The sequence below is a fragment of the Glycine soja genome, chromosome 20 (assembly GCF_004193775.1).
Source record: "Glycine soja cultivar W05 chromosome 20, ASM419377v2, whole genome shotgun sequence".
In the NCBI taxonomy this organism is placed as follows: Eukaryota; Viridiplantae; Streptophyta; class Magnoliopsida; order Fabales; family Fabaceae; genus Glycine; species Glycine soja.
In genome coordinates, this window is record NC_041021.1 from 11,110,195 (window position 1) to 11,130,413 (window position 20,219).

At 32.5% G+C, this 20,219-nt stretch overlaps 2 long non-coding RNA genes across 2 annotated transcripts; both read right to left on the reverse strand.

Annotated features, from left to right (window-relative positions):
• Positions 1-337: 337 nt before the first annotated feature.
• Positions 338-6,430, reverse strand: LOC114401423. Its single transcript, XR_003664267.1, has 3 exons — positions 6,359-6,430; positions 4,878-4,933; positions 338-380 (listed from the first exon to the last, which is right to left on the reverse strand). It is a non-coding gene; the product is annotated as an uncharacterized LOC114401423 (long non-coding RNA).
• Positions 6,431-11,030: 4,600 nt separating this feature from the next.
• LOC114402309 lies at positions 11,031-12,328 on the reverse strand. The gene is made up of 2 exons (XR_003664411.1): positions 11,960-12,328; positions 11,031-11,227 (listed from the first exon to the last, which is right to left on the reverse strand). It is a non-coding gene; the product is annotated as an uncharacterized LOC114402309 (long non-coding RNA).
• Between the last annotated feature and the right edge of the window lie 7,891 nt (positions 12,329-20,219).

Genomic DNA, 20,219 nt, shown 5'->3' on the forward strand with positions numbered 1-20,219 from the left:
CCTCTGGTACTCACAGTTATTAATACAACTTATAATTTTGCTGATAAAAAAAAGATAATACAAGAGAGAGAGAAGGGCAGTGGCAGTCACAACATATATATAGAGAAGGGCAGTAGATAAAATTACAAAAACATTCAACACTAACAATGAACAAGTTATGAGAGTTTAAATCACAGTAAATACTTCAAAGATATCAGTCCAATGAAACAAAGGTCATGTAGACAGGCATAGCATAAGTTACAAATATACCAGTAATGCATACAACAACAATTTCAAAATTAGTTTTTGAATCAAAGATATAAATACCTGACTTTGAGGCTTCAAAGATATAATCAAAGCGCTTCCGCAGCAACGCCAATTAGCAGTAGTAAATGATAGCCCTAAAAAAAACCATACAGAAATTAGCCACAGTGTATTTAAAGCCTTTTATCAACAATATGACTCTCACTTCATGGTGATAAATTGACTCTCAAAAGACATTATACTGAGAGTGTATTTAAAACCTTTTTCAGTCATTCTATCAAACAGCTCATTGACAATTTTTTAAGAATACATATCATATGAATCTAAATGACAGACCTCTATCCCAAGTGGAAGTCACTCTTAAGAAATCTCTTCAAGTTCAATTGTGGGAGGCAGCTTATGCATATGAATCTATGTTGAGACAAAAGGCTAGAATTAAGTGGCTAAAAGAAGGGGACAACAATTCTACTTATTTTCACAGATTGATCAATCATAGAAGAAGAAAAAATGCTATTCCAGGTATTTTCATGGATGGTGTGTGGATTCAAGATAAATTACTCTAAAAGCCACTTTGGTTGTTTGGGTAAATCAACAAGTTGGTGCAGGGAAGCTGCCCAATTCCTTAATTGCAGTACTTTGGAATTTCCTTTTACTTATCTTGGAATTCCAGTTGGGGTGTCCTGTAAGAGTTGGATCGTGTGGCAGCCTATTGTAAGGAAGTTTGAAGTCAAACTTGCAAAATGGAAGCAAAGAACTCTATCAATGGGGGGCAAAATCACTCTTATTAATTTTGTCCTCTCATATTCCAAGGCAAAAGATTTGAAACACCAAAAGTCATGGAGGATGCTTTATTCCTTTTGTGATCATGGTTGAAGTCTAGGGACAAAAATTTCTGCACCTCCTTTAACTATTGGTCGTCTAATCTTGGAGACTTCTTTGCTAAATTAGGTTCTCTTGTATTTGTGGGGGGGTTTTGTTGTTCTAATCCTGTAATGGTGGGCGGTTTTAGATGCACTGCATCTATGTAAATCACCAGTAGTACTTCTGGTGCTGCTGTGTCCTATTATGATTAATATATAAATTATCTTATGCTTTTCAAAAAAAAAAATTTAATGCGGCTTTACTTGGCAAATGGGGGTGGCAGCTGGCTAACAATCAAGACCAGCCTTGGTCTAGAATTTTAGTCTCTAAGTATGGTGGGTGGAAGGAGTTGATTTGTGGTGGAAGGAGGAATTTCACTTCCCAATGGTGGCAGGATTTGAAGAGTATCTTCCAGCAGCATCACAATGAATGCTTAACTGATAATTTAAAATGGAGAGTGGGAATGGGGTCCAACATCAATTTCTGGAAGCATAAATGGATGGAGGACAACTGTACTCTCCAAGGAAAATATCCCCAGTTATATTTAATAAGTAAACAGCAGAATTCATCAATCAATTATATGGGAGATTTTGTGGAGGGTAGGTGGGAATGGAAGTTATCATGGAGAAGGACTTCCAAATGCACTTTAATTTCTGGTCAACCAATCTAAAGGATGTTCTTTCTTAGAGGGGATGGGTTTGTATTTTTGTGGGCTATATTCGGTCTCTCCTAATGGGATGTAGATTGTAATTGTCTTGCTTTTTAACTTTGTATCTTCAGTACACCTAGTATTGAATTTCATATATAATATATTGATTTTTGCTGTGCAAAAAACAAAATGTGTCTTTGTAATATGTAGTACCACTGGTACTTCTAATTATCAAAGAGAGGGGCTGACTGCCCCTTTCTCTGATTCAGAAATCAGAGATGCTATTTGGAGTTGTGATGGCGATAAATGTCCGGGCCCAGATGGGTTTAATTTTAGATTTATCAAGGAGTTTTGGGGGCTGCTCAAACCTGATTTTCGAAGATTTATGGATGAATTCCATGCTCATGGAAGCTTTCCTAGAGGCAGCAATGCATCTTTTGTGGCTCTTATTCCTAAGATATCTCAACCCCAGTCTCTAAATGATTATAGGCCCATCTCTCTCATTGGCTGCATGTATAAAGTAATAGCAAAACTCTTGGCAAATAGGTTGAGGATTCTGCTGGATGAGTTAATTGATGAAAGGCAGACAGCGTTCATAAAAAATAGGCACATTCTCCATGGAATTCTGATTCTCAATGAAGTGGTGGATGAAGTTGTTCACAGAAAGAAGCCTGCTATGATTTTCAAAGTGGATTTCGAAAAGCTTATGATTCAGTATCATGGTCTTTCTTGGACTATATGATGACAAGGCTAGGATTCTGTCCTATATGGAGGAAGTGGATTTCTGCTTGCCTTCAATCAGCCACCATCTCAATTCTAGTAAATGGGAGCCCTACAAAGGAACTAGTCCCATCTAGAGGATTGAGACAAGGAGACCCTTTGGCTCCTATGCTATTTAATATAGTGGCTGAGGGCCTTACTGGCATGATGAGGGAGGCTTTGAATAAAAACCTCTATAGAAGTTTCTTGGTTGGGAAGCAAAACGTCCCTATAAATATATTGCAATATGCTGATGACACAGTTTTTGTTGGAGAGGCTTCTTGGGATAATATTATTGTGCTGAAGTCCATGCTTAGGGGATTTGAAATGGTCTCAGGTCTGAGGATTAACTATGCAAAAAGCCAATTTGGGGTTGTTGGTTTTCAGCCCAATTGGGCTCATGATGCAACCCAACTTCTGAACTGTAGGCAGCTGGACATTCCTTTTCACTACTTGGGAATGCCTATTGCTGCAAAAGCTTCCAGCAGGATGGTTTGGGAGCCTTTGATTAACAAGTTTAAAGCTAAGCTCTCCTAGTGGAATCAGAAGTACTTATCTATGGGTGGCAAGGTCACCTTGATAAAATCTGTCCTCAATGCGCTTCCCATTTATCTCCTATCTTTCTTCAAGATTCCTCAAAGAATAGTAGATAAACTGGTGTCTCTTCAAAGAACATTTATGTGGGGGGGGGGGGGGAATCAACACCATAATAGAATCTCTTGGGTCAAATGGGCTGATATTTGCACTCCAAAAATTGATGGGGGATTGGGGATCAAAGACTTGTCCAAATTTAATACAGCTTTGAGAGGTAGATGGATATGGGACCTAGTCTCCAAGCATAAGCAGCTGTGGGCCAGAATTCTAACTTCTAAATATGGAGGATTGATAGATTTGCAGAATGGTAGAGATAAAGGATGGCACTCCCAATGGTGGAAGGACCTTAGAAAGCTTTATCATCAGCCTGAATTTCAAATTATTCACCAGAATATGACCTGGAATGTTAATTGTGGGGATAAGGTCAGATTCTGGCAAGATTCTTGGCTGGGACAGGGAGGCAGCCTTCAGCAGAAGTACAATCAATTATTTGTGATTAGCAGATAGCAAAACCTTCCCATCTCTAAAATGGGAAAGTTTTATCAGAATACTTGGAATTGGGATTTTAAATGGAGAAGGAACCTCTTTGATCACGAGAATGAGCAAGCAATAGCCTTCATGGATGATATATCTGCTATATCTATTCATCAGCAGCTGCAGGACTCAATGTTGTGGAAAGCAGACCCTATTGGGATCTACTCTACTAAGTCAACATATAGGCTCTTGCTACCTACCAACAGACCTGGTCAGCACAGCTGGAACTTCAAGATTCTATGGAAGCTTAAAATTCCCCCAAGGGCTGAGTTGTTCTCATGGAGGTTGTTTAGAGATAGGCTCCCTACCAGGGCTAATTTGCTTAGGAGACATGTGGCTCTACAGGATATTATGTGTCCTCTATGTGGAAATCACCAGGAGGAGGCTGGGCACCTTTTCTTCCATTGCAGAATGACTGTAGGGTTGTGGTGGGAATCCATGAACTGGACCCGGACTTTGGGAGCTTTCTTAGATGATCCTGCTGCTCATTTTATCCAATTCAGTGATGGGTTTAGGGCACAGAGGAATCACAATAGGTGCTGTATTTGGTGGATTGCTTTAACTAGTACTATTTGGCAGCATAGGAATTCCCTACTGTTTAAGGGCACCCCATTTCAACCTCCCAAAGTGATGGATGATGCGTTATTTCATGCGTGGACTTGGCTTAAAGCTACAGAGAAAGGCTTTAATATTCCTTTTAACCAGTGGTCTACCAATCTTCTGGAGTCCTTCGGTTAATTTGTAATCTATCTCTAATAGTGGGGCTTTTTGTTGGGTTTGTTTTTGGAAGGTGGCACATTGAGTGCTTTGTATCTGTTTCACTCAGTACCTCTGGTACTGTATGGTTTTTATATTAATAATACTATAATTTTGCCTTCCAAAAAAAAATATAAATTATCTTTGCAGTTCAAAAAAAAAATTATTAAACAAAACAGTACCACAGGTACTGAAAATAAAAGATACAAGACACAAAAGTGCCACCTTCCAAAAAGCAAAACAAATCCAACAATAACCCAGCACAAGGACCCCAATACATATAATCAGAAATTTAACCAAAGGCCATCATAAGCACCTTTTGAGGTTCAAAAGGAATGCCATGAAACAACAAGGAATTCCTAAGCAATCACCAGACCTTTCTATTTCTAGTTTTTACACATTTAAAACTCAAACATATAAAATAAAAACTATATAACAAACTAACAAAGATAAAGACAAAAAAAAGGAAATATAAACTCACCTCAGTTGGTGCTGCTGCCCATCATTTCACTCTCACAACAAATAGGAATCATGTACCTGCATGGAAGAAATAATCACACAACACATGAATATTTTAACAGCTGTGTTGGGAAAGGACAATATTGACTCATGAATATTTTATCCTTTAACTCTAGAGGGTTGGGTAGTGGTGTCAAGTGGTCAGCCATCAGAAAAATGACCTTGACCAACAATCTTGATGTTCTATGTATCCAAGAAACAAAAATCGAAGCCATTGATAGGAGGATATGTCAGTATTTATGGGCTGACTGTAATGTTGCCTCGGAATGTGCCCCTTCAATTAATCCCACTCTATTTTTAATAAGCAATCAACAGACCTCCTCAATTAATTCTATGGGGAATTTTGTGGAAGAGAGATGGGAATGGAAGCTAACATGGAGAAGGAACTTTTTTGACCATGAAATTGACATGGTAGATGATTTTATAGCTGACATCGAGTCAGGCAACATCAATCACTCCAGCAGGGATTTCCTTTGTTGGAAGTCTGATCCTAATGGCCTATATTCCACAAAGTCTGCTTACAAAGTGCTGCAGGAGGGTCATGCTAGTGCTATTGAGGACAGGGTTCTTAACATCATGTGGAGTCTAAAAATTCCCCCAAGAGCTAGTGCTTTTTCATGGAGATTATTCAAGAACAGGCTCCCTACTAGGGATAATCTTAGAAGGAGGCAAGTGTCATTGCATACATATAGTTGCCCCTTATGTGACCTTGAAGAAGAATCTGTCAATCATCTTTTTTTCAACTGCTCCAAGACTAGGAGTCTCTGGTGGGAGCCTATGAGATGGGTTAATAGAGTGGGTCCTTTCCCCACTGACCCAAAGAATCATTTTCTGCAATTCTCTCAGTGGAATAGGCCAACCTACACAGTCAAGAGATGGGAATTTGTCTGGATAGCTTTGTCAGTGTCCATTTGGCATCACAGAAATGGCATGATTTTCAATAATCAGCCTTTTAATCCAGAAAAGGTCATGGATGAGGCTCTATTCCACACCTGGTCCTGGCTCAAGTGTGTGGAGAAGGGTTTCCAATCGCATTTTAATTTCTGGTCAACTAATCTGAAGGAGGCTTTTTCTTAAAGGGGTTGGGTTTGCTTTGTATGTTGTCCTATCTACCGTTTCTCCCTAGTGGGGTTTAGGCTCTTTTTGCCTTGTATTCCTATCTTATTTTCAGTACACCTAGTACTGATCTTTATATATAATATATTGATTTTTGACAGCCTCATGTCTCCCTTCCTGAAAACCCACTAAAAACTGCCTAACCCCCCTGCTGTTACTCCATAATTTATTCTGCAATAACTGCTTAAGGCAGTTACATATGGTCCTAAATCACTACACATTCAGTTACGATTAACCCTTTGTGCCTAACTAGGGTTTCGAAACATCACAACAAAGACACACCATTGAACAATAGATTTTCATCATTAACATACAACAGAGACATACCTTCGATGGAAGCGCAGACACGAACTCCACAAACGCGAACTCGACAATGTGGTTTCAGTCACGGAAGCGCAGCCCACTTTGCGAAAAACACGAACTAAGGCAGAAGGAGAAACAACAATAAAGCCCTGGGTTAAAACGACGAACGCCTAATGTTAAAATGACGAACGCCTAATGTTAAAACGAAAGGACGTACCTCAATGGATAAGTGCCAAAGACGATCTCCACAAACACGATCTCCACAATGTGGTTGCAGTCACGGAAGCGCAGGCGACTTTGACACAAGGAGAAAGAAGAAGAATGATAGGGTTCAAGCGCAAGGAGAAAGAAGAAGAACGATAGGGTTCAAGCGCGGATTGTGCAATTTCAGAAGTTTAATTTATAATGATAACAACATCGGTTTTTTAAAATTAACCGATGTTAACATCAACTACGTAACATCGGTTATAATAAAACCGATGTTAACATCGACTCGATAACATCAGTTTTTACAAAACCGATGTTAACAATGGCATAAAAACCGATGTTAACTAAGTCTACTTATTTACAAAAATGCCACCGCGCTTTCGTTAACATCGGTTTTAGCTATAACCGATGTTAATTGGGCGATGTAGAAAGTTGTTTTTTTAGTAGTGTTATCACATGCCCAAAACACCTAATCAAAGAAAATATAGATAAAAAATAATTTAGGATAGTGAAGTTGATGAAATAAGTAAATAAAGTATTGATGAATTAAATTTATTTTATTGCAATTATACATGTAAAACATGCTGAATAATATTGATAATAGCGTAATGTATAATTAATACATGATGTTATATGCAGAAATATGTGATGAACTATGTTTTGAAGTTTAACAAAATAAAAACATCCTTGATAATTTGAAATCATTAATCAATATTAAAGGTTACACAAATAAAGAGATAATATGCTATTAAATATTAAAAATTAGATAAGAAATACATGATACAAAATAATATATCAAGATAAACCAATTTTATTATTAAAAATTTGGAAACATGCATACCCAATCTATTTATTTATTTTTTAAAATAGAAACCCATAATATGCTTTAGTAGTTATCCATAATTTCATAATTTATCAAATATTATTATTTAATTTTGTGATAAAATTATTTCGATCGATAGTTGTTATAACCTTCAATACTGAATGTCAAAATCTTTTTCACCAATATAGTTGAACTTTACCATCACCCAAATTATAATACTTTACAAGATTTGTTAAGCTAGAAAAAAATATTAAATGTTTTTATTGAAAGATTAAACGGTTATCGTAGCGTTTAAAAGACAACCAATAAATTAATCATTACAAAACATTTATGAGAATAATTAAATGATTAAATTAACTTAAATATTATTTAATCAAACGTTACTAAAACATAATTAAAATGATAATATTTGATTTTCACTCAATATATATCTAAAAAGAGAGCTAAGGGAACAAAATATTTGATCAATTTATTATCTAAATTTATTGGAGAGTTAAATTTTTCCTAAACTTTTGATAGAGAATGAAGGCTAAGAAAATGAAAAAGGAGAAGAAAGAGAAAATAAATGAATAGCAAAAAAAATAATGGAGTTTAATGTTCGAAGTGCTTCACAAAAGTCATTGCGAATTCGTGTATTTTCATTTTTGTACTTCAATAATTACATGTCTATTTTTTCCCGCCCATCAAAATGATAGAGAAAGTGTTAGATAGAGTGGGGAGAATGGAAAAGTAGTTAAAATAAGTGTTGTAGTCTTCCTTCAAAACTTTTGTTCTTCAGTAGTTATCTTTTTTTTTTATTATTTCTTTTCTCTGCAATATAGCAACAATAAAGAAAACAAAATATATTTATAGTGTGTTTGGATGGAGTAATTCAGTAGAAAAATTTATTTTTTCAAGGAATTTAAAATGATTTATGATAAAACAGCTTGTTTGAATAGAATATTTGAAAGGAGATTTGATTTTTGGAATTTTTATGAATCATTTTGATTGATTAAAAAAGTGGAATTTTAAATTCTCTAAAAAAATAGTTAACTCTAACTCACGTTTTTGCTCGCAACTCTTTCTTGCTCAACTATGGATGACCAAAGTTTTTACGGCCGACATCAACATAAGTTGTTTTTCACTAATGTTGGCCGAGGTTTTTTCAATTAGAATTTTTTTTGTATGATGTCAACCAAAACTATTTTTTGTCGATATCGACTAAGATTTTTTTTTTATGATGTTGGTTAGGGTTATTTTCTCACTAACGTCAGTCATGAAATTTTTTTGCTGATGTCAGCCAAGGATTTTTTTTGCTATTGTCATCCAGGTTTTTTCAGTTGACGTTGACCAATGATTTTTTTGGCCGCTGTTGGCTAGATTTTTTCTACTGACACTGGTCATGACTAACTTTTGAGTAGACACATGCTAGGGTTTTTCAGCTGACGTCAACTAGGTTTTTCAAGTCAAAGCTATTTTTTAGCCAATATCGATTAGGGTTATTTTTCAGCCGGTGTTAGCTAGGGTGTTTTGACTGATGTCTACTAGATTTTCTTAGCCAATGTCGGTTAGGATTTTTTTTGTTGACATCGACTAGGGTTTTATGGCTGATATCAGTCAGAGCTATTTCTTAACCACATTAGCTAAGTTTTTTTGTTGATGTTGGCTAGGGCTTTTTCTGCTAACACCAGCTAGGTATTTTTGATTGACATCGGGTATGACTATTTTTAGTTGACATCGACTAGGTTCTTACAGTCGACATCCACTAGAGTTTTTTCGACTGGCATCAGTGAGAGCTATTTTTTAGCCAACATCAACCAAGGCTATTTTATAGCCGATGTTGGGTAGGGTTTTTTGTCCGACATTGGTTAGGGCTATTTTTTAGCCAACTTCGACTAGGGATTTTTTGGTCAACATTGACCAATGATATTTTTCGGCTAACATCGAGTAGGTTCTATTGGTCGGCATCGACCAAACTATTTTTTAGCTGATATTGGATAGATTTTTTTGTCAACGCCTGCTAGGATTTTTTAGACCAATGTTGGCTATAAATAGCCTTGGCCAATGTCATTTGAAAAGATCCTAGCTTGTGTTGGTCAAACAAATCCTAGCCAATGTTGGTAAAAAAAACCTAGTCAACATTAGCTAAAAAATAGACTCAACCAACGTTAACCGAAAAATAATCCCGACTGACTTCAGCTGACAAATATTCCTAGCATACTTTGACAAAAAAAACCCCATTTGATGTCAACCGAAAAATAGCCTTTAGTTAAAATTATCAATATTTTGTATTTTTGAATTATTAAAAATTGAAAAATATTTTTTAATTAATATTTCAAAATTAGATTGTGTTTGTTTTCTATAAAGTTTAGTATTAAAATTTCATCTATTTAAAATATAAAATTAAAATTTTGCATATGGAGGAAATTGAATTTCCCTATCCAAACAAAGAATTTAAAATTGAAGAAATTTGAATTTATTTATCCAAACAAAGCATTTGAAAAATGAAAGAAATTAAAATAAAAAATAATTCAAATTCTAGGCATTTCAAATTTCCTGAAATTTTGAAATTCCTAATCCAAACACAAGGTTAGTGATTCATATTGTAGGATGCTTCAAAACAAACTATCCTAGAATGAACAAAAAAAAAATTAAGAAATATCAAACATAAACAAACATGTAATCATTATTTTTTATATTAAGTAAAAGTAGACATATGTATTAATTTCATCATTTATATAATTTATGTGTATTCACAAAAGTATCATATAGTGATTTATCTCTTGTGTTCCTTTGGTTGTTGTTTTTCAAAGAGGAAATCATCACAATTATTCAATTTGACAACCTAAAAAACAAGATCATGTTAAAAATATAGGAAGGCAAAATTGTAAAAAGGAATAAAAAAATGTTGCATCATGGTAATAACCATTGTCCTATAAGCAAAATTCCCACAAACCTTTGGTGCAACCCAATATTCAATTTTGCCCCCCAAGATTTACATAGCGGCATGTCTGAACTTGTACACTGGAGGTTAAAACACCATGGAAGCTTAAAAAAATGCCTAGAACAACACAACAAAGAAAGGAAAATAGAGGAATTAAAGAAAGAGAGAAATTTTGAAAGTGAAGAAAAACTCTTGATATATACAAACTCAAGCTATTGTCACACATTATATAGTGTGCAAAATGAGCAATCCATTGGCTATCAATTAAGGATAGTTTTTAATTTTTGAAATCAAAATCAGATGTTATAGAATGGCTAATAAAGCCATTTAAATAACAAAATTAACGTACCAAAAAGTTATCAACATATTAAACTTTAAATAAGAAAGACATAAAGACATTTTATATAGGAGATTAATATAGTAATCATGTGCTGAAAAAAATGTAATGTGTAATGATGACAATTAATATAGTGAAGCATGATCCTTATAAAATAAGGTGTTCCTCATGAATTTGATGTTCTTTCAAAACTACTCACATACATCTCCTTTTATATTCCAAAAATACATTCATCATTCTCCTTTTATATATACTAGCATGTAACTCGTGCGTAACGCACGGGTCGTTTCTTAAGCCATTGCATAAGTTTTTTTTTTTAATTTGTAATATACCTATAAAATGTAATTCAGTGTTGAAGCATAAAAAGCTGAATATTAATAACTAAATAATGGTGAGAATAATAAAATTAACAAAACAAAAAAGTTGAATATTAATAACTAAATAATTGTTCAACAACTAAATTAATAAAACATTGTTTTAAAGTTTCAACAATCCAGATATGGTCTCTGAATATATGTCTTGCTCTGCCACATCCCAGTGACCCATATCACCAGTGCCTCACTCGCAAAATGGTGAAGCTCAGGATGGATTTTCCTGCTAATCCTGTTACAGAATTCAGATTTGATTCCATAATTGATTTAAAGAGGACATAAATCAGAGATGACTTACTTGTAAGTCCTATATCTGCCATGTTTCATTTCTATTATTACAACTTGGTTATTACTTTAGAAACAATATAACCTAGTGATATTGCTATATGGTGAAGACCATTTTTCATCACTTATTTTTGGATGCATCCTTCATATCTGATAACCTGCTTGATTCTTGGAATAATAACAATATATATCTATGCAGCTATGATACTTTATGGGTCATGTTCGCCAATTGATTTCCGATGCAAGAATTAAAAGAAAGGTATTGTAAAAAAAGGAAAAAGACTAACATTGATATTAAAGAGTTTGATATTGGAAATTAATCCCCAACCATAAGAAGTTAGGCACCAAATAACAACACACATCGCATGCCATCAAATTGCCTTTCCCTCTTGACTCCTCCCCAAAACTCTATTAAGTGTTATATGAAAAAATGAGCAAGTTTGATGGAACACAGCCGTTGTATCATTAGGTTGTGACTATGAACCAAAACCAAGCCTTAACTGCAACTACAATTTAAAGCCTTTGTTTGCACATGCAATCTGGTTTCTCATTCTTTGCAAAAGGATAATTGTCATTCAATAATCAAGTTAGAGAATATAGACATATAACAAAAGCTTGCATCAATCATCAGCAAACTTAGAATAAGAATATGATATAAATAGTATAAATAGCAGCATACTTTTGGAGGCTCCAATAATTGTGTCCTCAGTTTTGCTATTTTTTCCTTGAACTGCCTAAGATGATACTCTGCAAGTACCCATATTCAAATTCAAATGCATTAAATTATCAAAGACATAGAAGATAAACCCCAAACCAAAATTAGACCATAAGGCAGAGTGAGAGAAAACAAACATGGGAAAAAATCACTTTTTGAGAGCAGAGAAATTAGGTTTGGAAAAAATTATTGACCAGAGAAAAACATACAACTCCTGTCATCACAATATAAAAAAGGACATTTAGGTAGAGCCAACATAATAATAATAATAATAATAACAACAACAACAACAACAACAACAACAACAAAATTAAATAGAATCATAATCTAGCTTCATGCAACAACAATAAACTTTATAATTTAAAATGTAAAATTACAACAACAACAACAACAACAACAACAAAATTAAATAGAATCATAATCTAGCTTCATGCAACAACAATAAACTTTATAATTTAAAATGTAAAATTGCAATATGAAATAAACAGTATAAATAGCAGCATACTTTTGGAGGTTTCAATAATTGTGTCCTCATTTTTGCTATTTTTGCCTTGAGTTACCCGAGATGATACTTTGCATAGTACATATAATAATAATAATAATAATAATAATAATAATAATAACAACAACAACAACAACAACAACAACAACAACAATAAAATTAAATAAAATCCTAATTCGACTTCCTGCAACAACAATAAAATTTATGATTTAAAAGAAAAAGAAAAAGAAAGAAGGAAATACCTTAATAGGTTTATCGTTGTCAAACCAAGCATGATGAAATTCTAGGCATTATTCTGAAAGTCATTATTCTATTATGTGCATTCACACAAATATCAAAATAAACATTTCCAACAAAATATACAATTAAAAATTAAAAGTATATAACAACTTACTCCTCCATTATTAAGAACTTCTCTTTCGTGTGGGTAGAGAAGTGCTTGTTGAGTTTTGTATTTTAAAAAAAATTTATAATTAAGACATTCTAAACTTATATATATTTTTGTTATTAATAAATTGAATATTCATTTGTTATTATTATTATCATTATTATGTAAACTCTAGTTGAAGGTCATTTTTTATGTTGTTGTTGTTGTTGTTATTATTATTATTATTATTATTATTATTATTATTATTATTATTATTATGTTGGCTCTAGTTGAAAGCCATTTTTTATGTTGTGATGATAGGAGTTGCATGCTAAAACAAAAATGGTTTTCTTTGATATTACAACCTACACACACCAGGAAGCTCAAAGAAAAATCTCAATGTTCACTCCCAGAATTAGAATATAAAAAATGGTCTTCAGCTAGAGTATACATAATAATAATAATAATAATAATAACAACAACAACAACAACAACAACAATAATAATAATAATACAAAAAATCCAACCATGAATTGACCAAAAACCAAAAATTGCAGGAAAGCATCAATAAAAAAATACCCATAAAAAGACTTACCAAACATGTAGTCCTTTAGAACTTGCAGGATGAGAAAAGAAAGAAAGTAAGAAAGTTCCAAAAAAAAAAAAAAATATGAAGGAAACTTTGGTATTAGAATGATAAAAGTTAAAATGAAAAAGGGAAAAAATGGATGAAAACCACTACATACCCATAGCTTCTAGTTGTTGGATGAAAACCATTTGATTTCTCATATGGAAAATATCAAGAAATCCACTAAAGAAAATTGAGGGAATTAAAAACAAAAACAAATACTGATCTTAGACATAAAAAAACTATCCAATTAAGAACAATAACTGCTAAAGGAGTAGGTACTATAGCAGTGCAATCTGCTCCAAAGATATGTATAGTGGGAGGTTTAGAAATAAAAGTTAAACATGTAGTTAAACTAATAAGATGAAAATACTTATCTTAAGCCTGCTTTCAACTGCAATTTGAATGACAATGTTATTTCCCAAAGAAGCTACCTGTTCAAAAAAAAAAAAAAAAAACAATAGACCAGTAACCTGGGAGCCTTCAAGAATCAATAAACAAAATATCAAGAGTCTATTATGAACCATGGTCATGGATAATATGGAGTTCAGCTAGCACAAAGTTGCAAAGAAAACATTTGAGTATGATAGTCATTATAGGTATAAGCAAGGAAACTAAATATAGAAGAGCCTAGATATTCATCAGAAGCAAAAGAAAATAATGATTTGACCCAAAGAAACCAAACATATGAGAGAAAGAAAAACATGATAAAAATTACAGAAAATGAAAGAAAAAAAAGTTACCTTTTGTTGATATTGCACCTCTAGTCCCACATCCACCTAATGAAGCAACAATTTATTTTTCTGATTAGAAAACAAACTAAGAAACTATAGAAGAACAGAGCCTACATAATAATAATAATAATAATAATAATAATAATAATAATAATAATAATAATAATAATAATAATAATAATAATGATGATGATGATGATGATGATGATGATACAAAACCAAAATATAAGCATAAGAACATTCTTATGAGTTCGGAAAATATAAGCAACTAAAATTTTGATTTCTTAACATCTACAAAAGATGAACCACTTCTCAAAGTGCATGCTTTATTTAAAGAACCCAAAGAAACCAAACATTCAATAGCAAAGTGGAATGTTGAAGCATCACAGTTGTGGGTATAAGGTTTCTAAGCTTATTCCACACATGCATTGAAATTTCATGCATGTCTGTCATTTGTAACATATAAGAGAAAGAAAATCATGATAAAAATGACAGAAAATGAAAGAAAAAAAAGTTACCTTTTGTTGATATTGCACCTCAACTTGCACATCCACTCAACAAAGCAACAATTTATTTCCTGATTAGCAAACAAACTAAGAAATTATAAAAGAACAAAGCCTACATAATAATAATAATAATAATAATAATAATAATAATAATAATAATAATAATAATAATAATAATAATAGTAAGAGATAGGAAATAATGTTTGGTTTTGTTTCATTATTATTATTATTATTATTATTATTATTATGTAGGCTCTGTTCTACTGTAGTTTATAAGTTTATTTTTAAATCAGAAAATAAATAAGAAGGATTAGGGAAGAAAATAAATTGTAAGTCTAATATCTCAACTCTAAACAGCTACATTGGGCAATCCCCCAAAGGAAAGAAAGAAGCTAATCCAGAATATTTACCTGGTTGACTGCATAGGGCTTTTTTGGAGCACTGTCATCGTGTTCCAGTCCAAGATATTGCTCCCAAGCACCATATATATCCTTTCTCTAAACAATCAAACAATGCAAATTTGTAATAACTTAATCATGTAGAAGTTAAACAATATGCCTAAATAGATTCCATTGACCTTGATAACTCTACACCCAGAAAGTAATTGAAGCAGGGCTGAAACACAAATGGACCAAACTTTCACATAATAGTTTAATTTAACTACAATGCAGAAGAAGACAAAATAAAATTTTAACATAATTAGTAAAATATGCATCAATCTCCCATAAAAAAAGTTGACCAAGCTTTAAAAGGCCTACAAAGTAGTGCTAGTGCAGATAATTGAATTAACACATACATACATACCTTTGAAAACTCCACATCTGGAACTTGCAACTTTTTCTGTATTCACAATTTGACATTAGCTAATTCTCATTGTCATATATAACAAATAAAAAAGGATCCCCAAAATTCTAATTTTGGAACGGTATATCATTTGGTTTAATGTCTACATTGATTAAACAAATAAAAAACTTGAAATTTAGCGGTTGGCTTGAGAAAGAAGAAGAAGAAGAGAGAATCCATTGCGAAAAGCGGGTGGCTTGAGAAAGAGATAAAGGAGGAAAGAGAAAGATTTAGGATTTGAGAGACATTATCAAGCAAAATTAAATGAAAGTTGAAATCCGTCAGTTTGAGCATGATACGTGGAGTTTGTAGCAGAAAAAAAGTTGAAAGCAAAACACATGGCAGCCAGGTGGCACAAAACCAAGCAAAGCTGAAGGGGTATAAAATGACCGAAAATCCAATAAAATGGACAGGTGTCATCAACTGGACCATGGGCACAATAGTAATTTTCCTGGGGTTCTCTTTTATAATATAGTAGATTAGATAATATAAAGCTAAAGATGAATTAAAGTGCTCCTCATGAATTTGATTTTCTTTCAAAACTACCTACATCCATCTCGTTTTATATTCTAAAAATACCTTCACCCTACTCCTTATATATATATATAAAGATAAAAATAAAGATATACATATGAAAGGAGATAAGTGAGGATAATTGTGAAAATATATTTTGCATAGATGGGGTAGTTATGAAAATATATTTTGCAATAATGAAGTAAAAAAAAGGCTTTAACTGATGAAAATAAAAAATAATTAAACCAAATGTTACCCATTATCTCACTCAATATGTGAAATGTTTCGTTTTGAAATATGAGATTCAATGGAGAAGTTCAATATGAACATTAAATATTATAATTAATGTATCCCCACCATAACCTAATATAAATAACAATTATATGGTATCTTTTATTCTATTTACTATTTCCTATTTTTAGACACATGGTTCCTCCATTTTTCCTTTCCAGTCACTCACGCTTCCAACCTTAGAACGACTACAGATACCTTATAATGACTATAGGTAAATAATTTTGGATAAATTCAATTTTAAATGATTTTCTAATTTGTTTAATCTTCTCACCTTTCTTCATACCTTTTCCTTCAAAATTATATTTGTAGAAATATTATATTGCTTATAATTTAGGTGAGTTTTCTTTTTTTCTTTCAATTGCAATTGTTGGGTTTGATTTCATCTATAGTTTTTGTCTTTTTTTTTCAAATAATATAATATAGTATTATTTTTATTTCATAAAAGACAATTGTTCTTCTACAATCTTACTCCATTTCATAAATACTAGCTCTCTTATTCAGTGGCGGTTGATGGAAATAAAATATTAGTCAATAATCATGATTTTGAAAAAACAAGTATAATTTTTTTAATATTGATGTTCAAATTTTAAAAATATAATCCGTCTAGCTATATTGGTAATTTATTAATAATTTATTACATTAAAAGGCATGACTTATTCCATAGTTTTTTTATTCAATTTTAAAGAAACTTAATAAATTGCCTAGTTTTAACATGTTAAAGTTTAAGCATTTTTTGTTTTTTATATTTCTCATTTTACTGTTATTTTATTTTATATTTGTATCATTATTGTACAAGTTTTTCAAATATATTCTTATTTTTTACTTTTGTTATATTGTAGTACTGTATTTATTTTAGCTTTTCTCATTTTGAGTAACAAAAAATCGAATAATTTTACTTTTATTTTATAACTTCAATTTACATTATATATTTTTGGTTGAATAGGATAAATGGATCTTATTATTGTTATAATATATTATATTAAGAGACTTGAGATTTACTTTTGACAGTAAATAGATTGATTCCATTAATGATAATTATTATACAATTTTGATAAAATTAAGTTAATAATCTTTATCTTTAAAAGACAAGTTCTGATTTTTACTATCACAATTAGCTGTCAAAACACTACTACAGAAGACGCATTCTACATCGGTTATTTGATATATACTACGTCGGTTTTCAACCGTCGTGGTCTTCGACATCCTCAAAAGTCATTTTGTTATCAACGACGGTTGCCTAGGACCGTCCTAGAATGCGCCTTAATTCTAAGACGGTCACGTGGACGGGCCCGTCTTAGAATGCAATGAATTCTAAGACGGTCGTGAAGAAAATCGTCGTAGAACATTTTTGTTAGGTTTTATTTTTTTTTACATTTACAGCAATTCAGAGGGCATGTGCGCGTTTTTAATGCTGATCAAAAGCTGTTATTGATATAAGATTTATCAAACTAGCACAAAGAAGTACCACATATCATTTAATCAAAATGAAAAGAATACATTTAGAGAGTTTTAAAAGAAGGAAAAAAAATCCTAGCTTTGAAGAAAGGGGTACCAGATCACTTTGGATGCAGCTCAATTCCAACTAAGTAATAACCATAAACATAAAAAACAAGGAATAACAGAGTCACAATGATATTAGTGTTGTCTTTGTAAGAAAAGAAGGCTTGTGAAGATCGACTTTGCTCCCCTTGCGCTGCCATGTCAGTGAACATGTATAGGTTCCCGATAGCCATCTGAAAGTGAGAAAGCTGAGTAAATTTGGCCTCTTCCAATGTTCACAAAGCATGAAGCTGAACTAAAAAACTTGTCAAGTAAAAAATTGCAAATATATAGCTTCAATCACTCAAAATTGCCTACTAGAAATATACAAAAGATTTGCACCATTGTTGAACTTAAATTGCATGCAAGACATTTGCTGCTACCAAAATATTCAGTAGTAGGAAAAATACCAAAAAGACTAATAATCCAAAATATGTAGCATGTATTGTGAAAAAATAGAAACCACTTGCAAAACCATATATACATTTACTGCTACCAAAATATTCATTAGCAGTCAAATTAGCACACTCAAATATAGTTTGAATAAATTAGTGCATTCTGTGCAACTAAAATAATTCATGAGTTTGACATGTTCTATTATACAAATTATGTGATCTAACTCCTCCAAAAGTTAAGATGCTTAAAGTTAAATTTTAATTTTATGAAAAAAGGTTGATACATTCTCATATTTTTAACTACACACCCTGAAAACATGATGTAATGTGAAAATTTTTCAGACCCAATTTTGTTAGAAGGCTCAATCCACGACTTCATGTTCCTGTAAAACTTGTTGAAGTGCACAACAAACTTATGTTCACTGAACTAAAAGGGGAAAATTCATCAAATTTCTTCCTGAAAGGTGTCAAGGATGAAGAAAAGAAAAGAAATTCAGCAGTAATGAAACTGGTCCAACCTCAACACAGGAATGGTAATTACTTTAAAAAAAAGAAAAACTAAAATGACCACATTTATTGCCCAATCTCCAACCATTAAACATATATTAGCTTTCTTGAGATCAAAGTTATACCTTTGACATTGCATCAGTTATGACTACAAGAATAGGTTGAGTTGTATCACCAATTCCAAGGCTTATTACTTTAGCATCAGGGTACTTCAACAACTATGGAAACCTTTTTCTACCAGTCTATTTTCTTAAAATAAAACTGCTATGAGAAATACTATAGTTCAGTGACATCAAAGGCAGGAAAGTAATTAGATATCATATAAAGAATTAATGTCAAAGTTGGACTGTGTGAAAGAGAGACAAAGATATACGATTGATGATTACAATTGTATATAAATAAAATAGTAGAATCAATCAGTAAAATTGTGCACTGAGTTCAATTAACCAACCTCTGCTCTATTTGAAATGAACAACAACACAACATGACTGCCTGAGATACTTTCACATATGTCAGCCATAATTCCATTTTCCTCAATAAAATCAACTGCACGAGCCTCATTAAAGGTAGGAGAGCCTTTCCTAAGCCCAATGTCCACATTTAACAAAAAACTAAAAGGAGAGTGGGAAAATGTTGTGATTAAGAACCAGAACACAAAGCAAAATTCAGAGAATTATGCAGAAACATAGCATGAAGCATGAAAGAATGAAGACAACATCAGACCAAAACGTGGAAGCAACAAACCACGTTACCTAGAGGACTACGTGGCCAAGTGACACTGAGCTGGCAATACCTTCCAGAAGCAGAATCCACCAATCTTTCAGAGCTGATTACTGTTAGATGATGTCCCCCTCGGTTTTGCAATTTCCAAATTCCTCCAAGGCAAATAATGCCAAAATATGTTAGGATTATGCCTAGGATTTGCAATAGAAACATCTATATATACAAAGAAAGTGTAATTCTAATGGATATGAATAATACAAGTTTCCTTTTTCCTTACCTTTATTCTGGAGGATCTAGGCCTCGAATCCTAGGCTTGTTATGTGGTCCACAATAGAAAACAACAAACAAATGGCATGAGGATGTCACCTGCTGGACTGCAAAAGTCGAATTAATTCCACCACTATTGATTAAGATTAGAGAAGCAAATACAATTTTGCTTGTATTACAGAAACCTTTCAAGTTGGTTTTCTCCATTTGACCAAAGTGTAGTATCTGTAAAAAGCACAACAAGACTAAAAGAAGAAGTGTATTTCCATTGCTTAGTAGTTCCTATAGTGAATTCACTCGTGCTCTACATTGGTGTAACTCCAAAGCACAATACTCATAGGCAATCAATAGCTGATGCATAAATTTGGTTATAGAGACAACAAACCATGAAGTAATGTAATGTTCA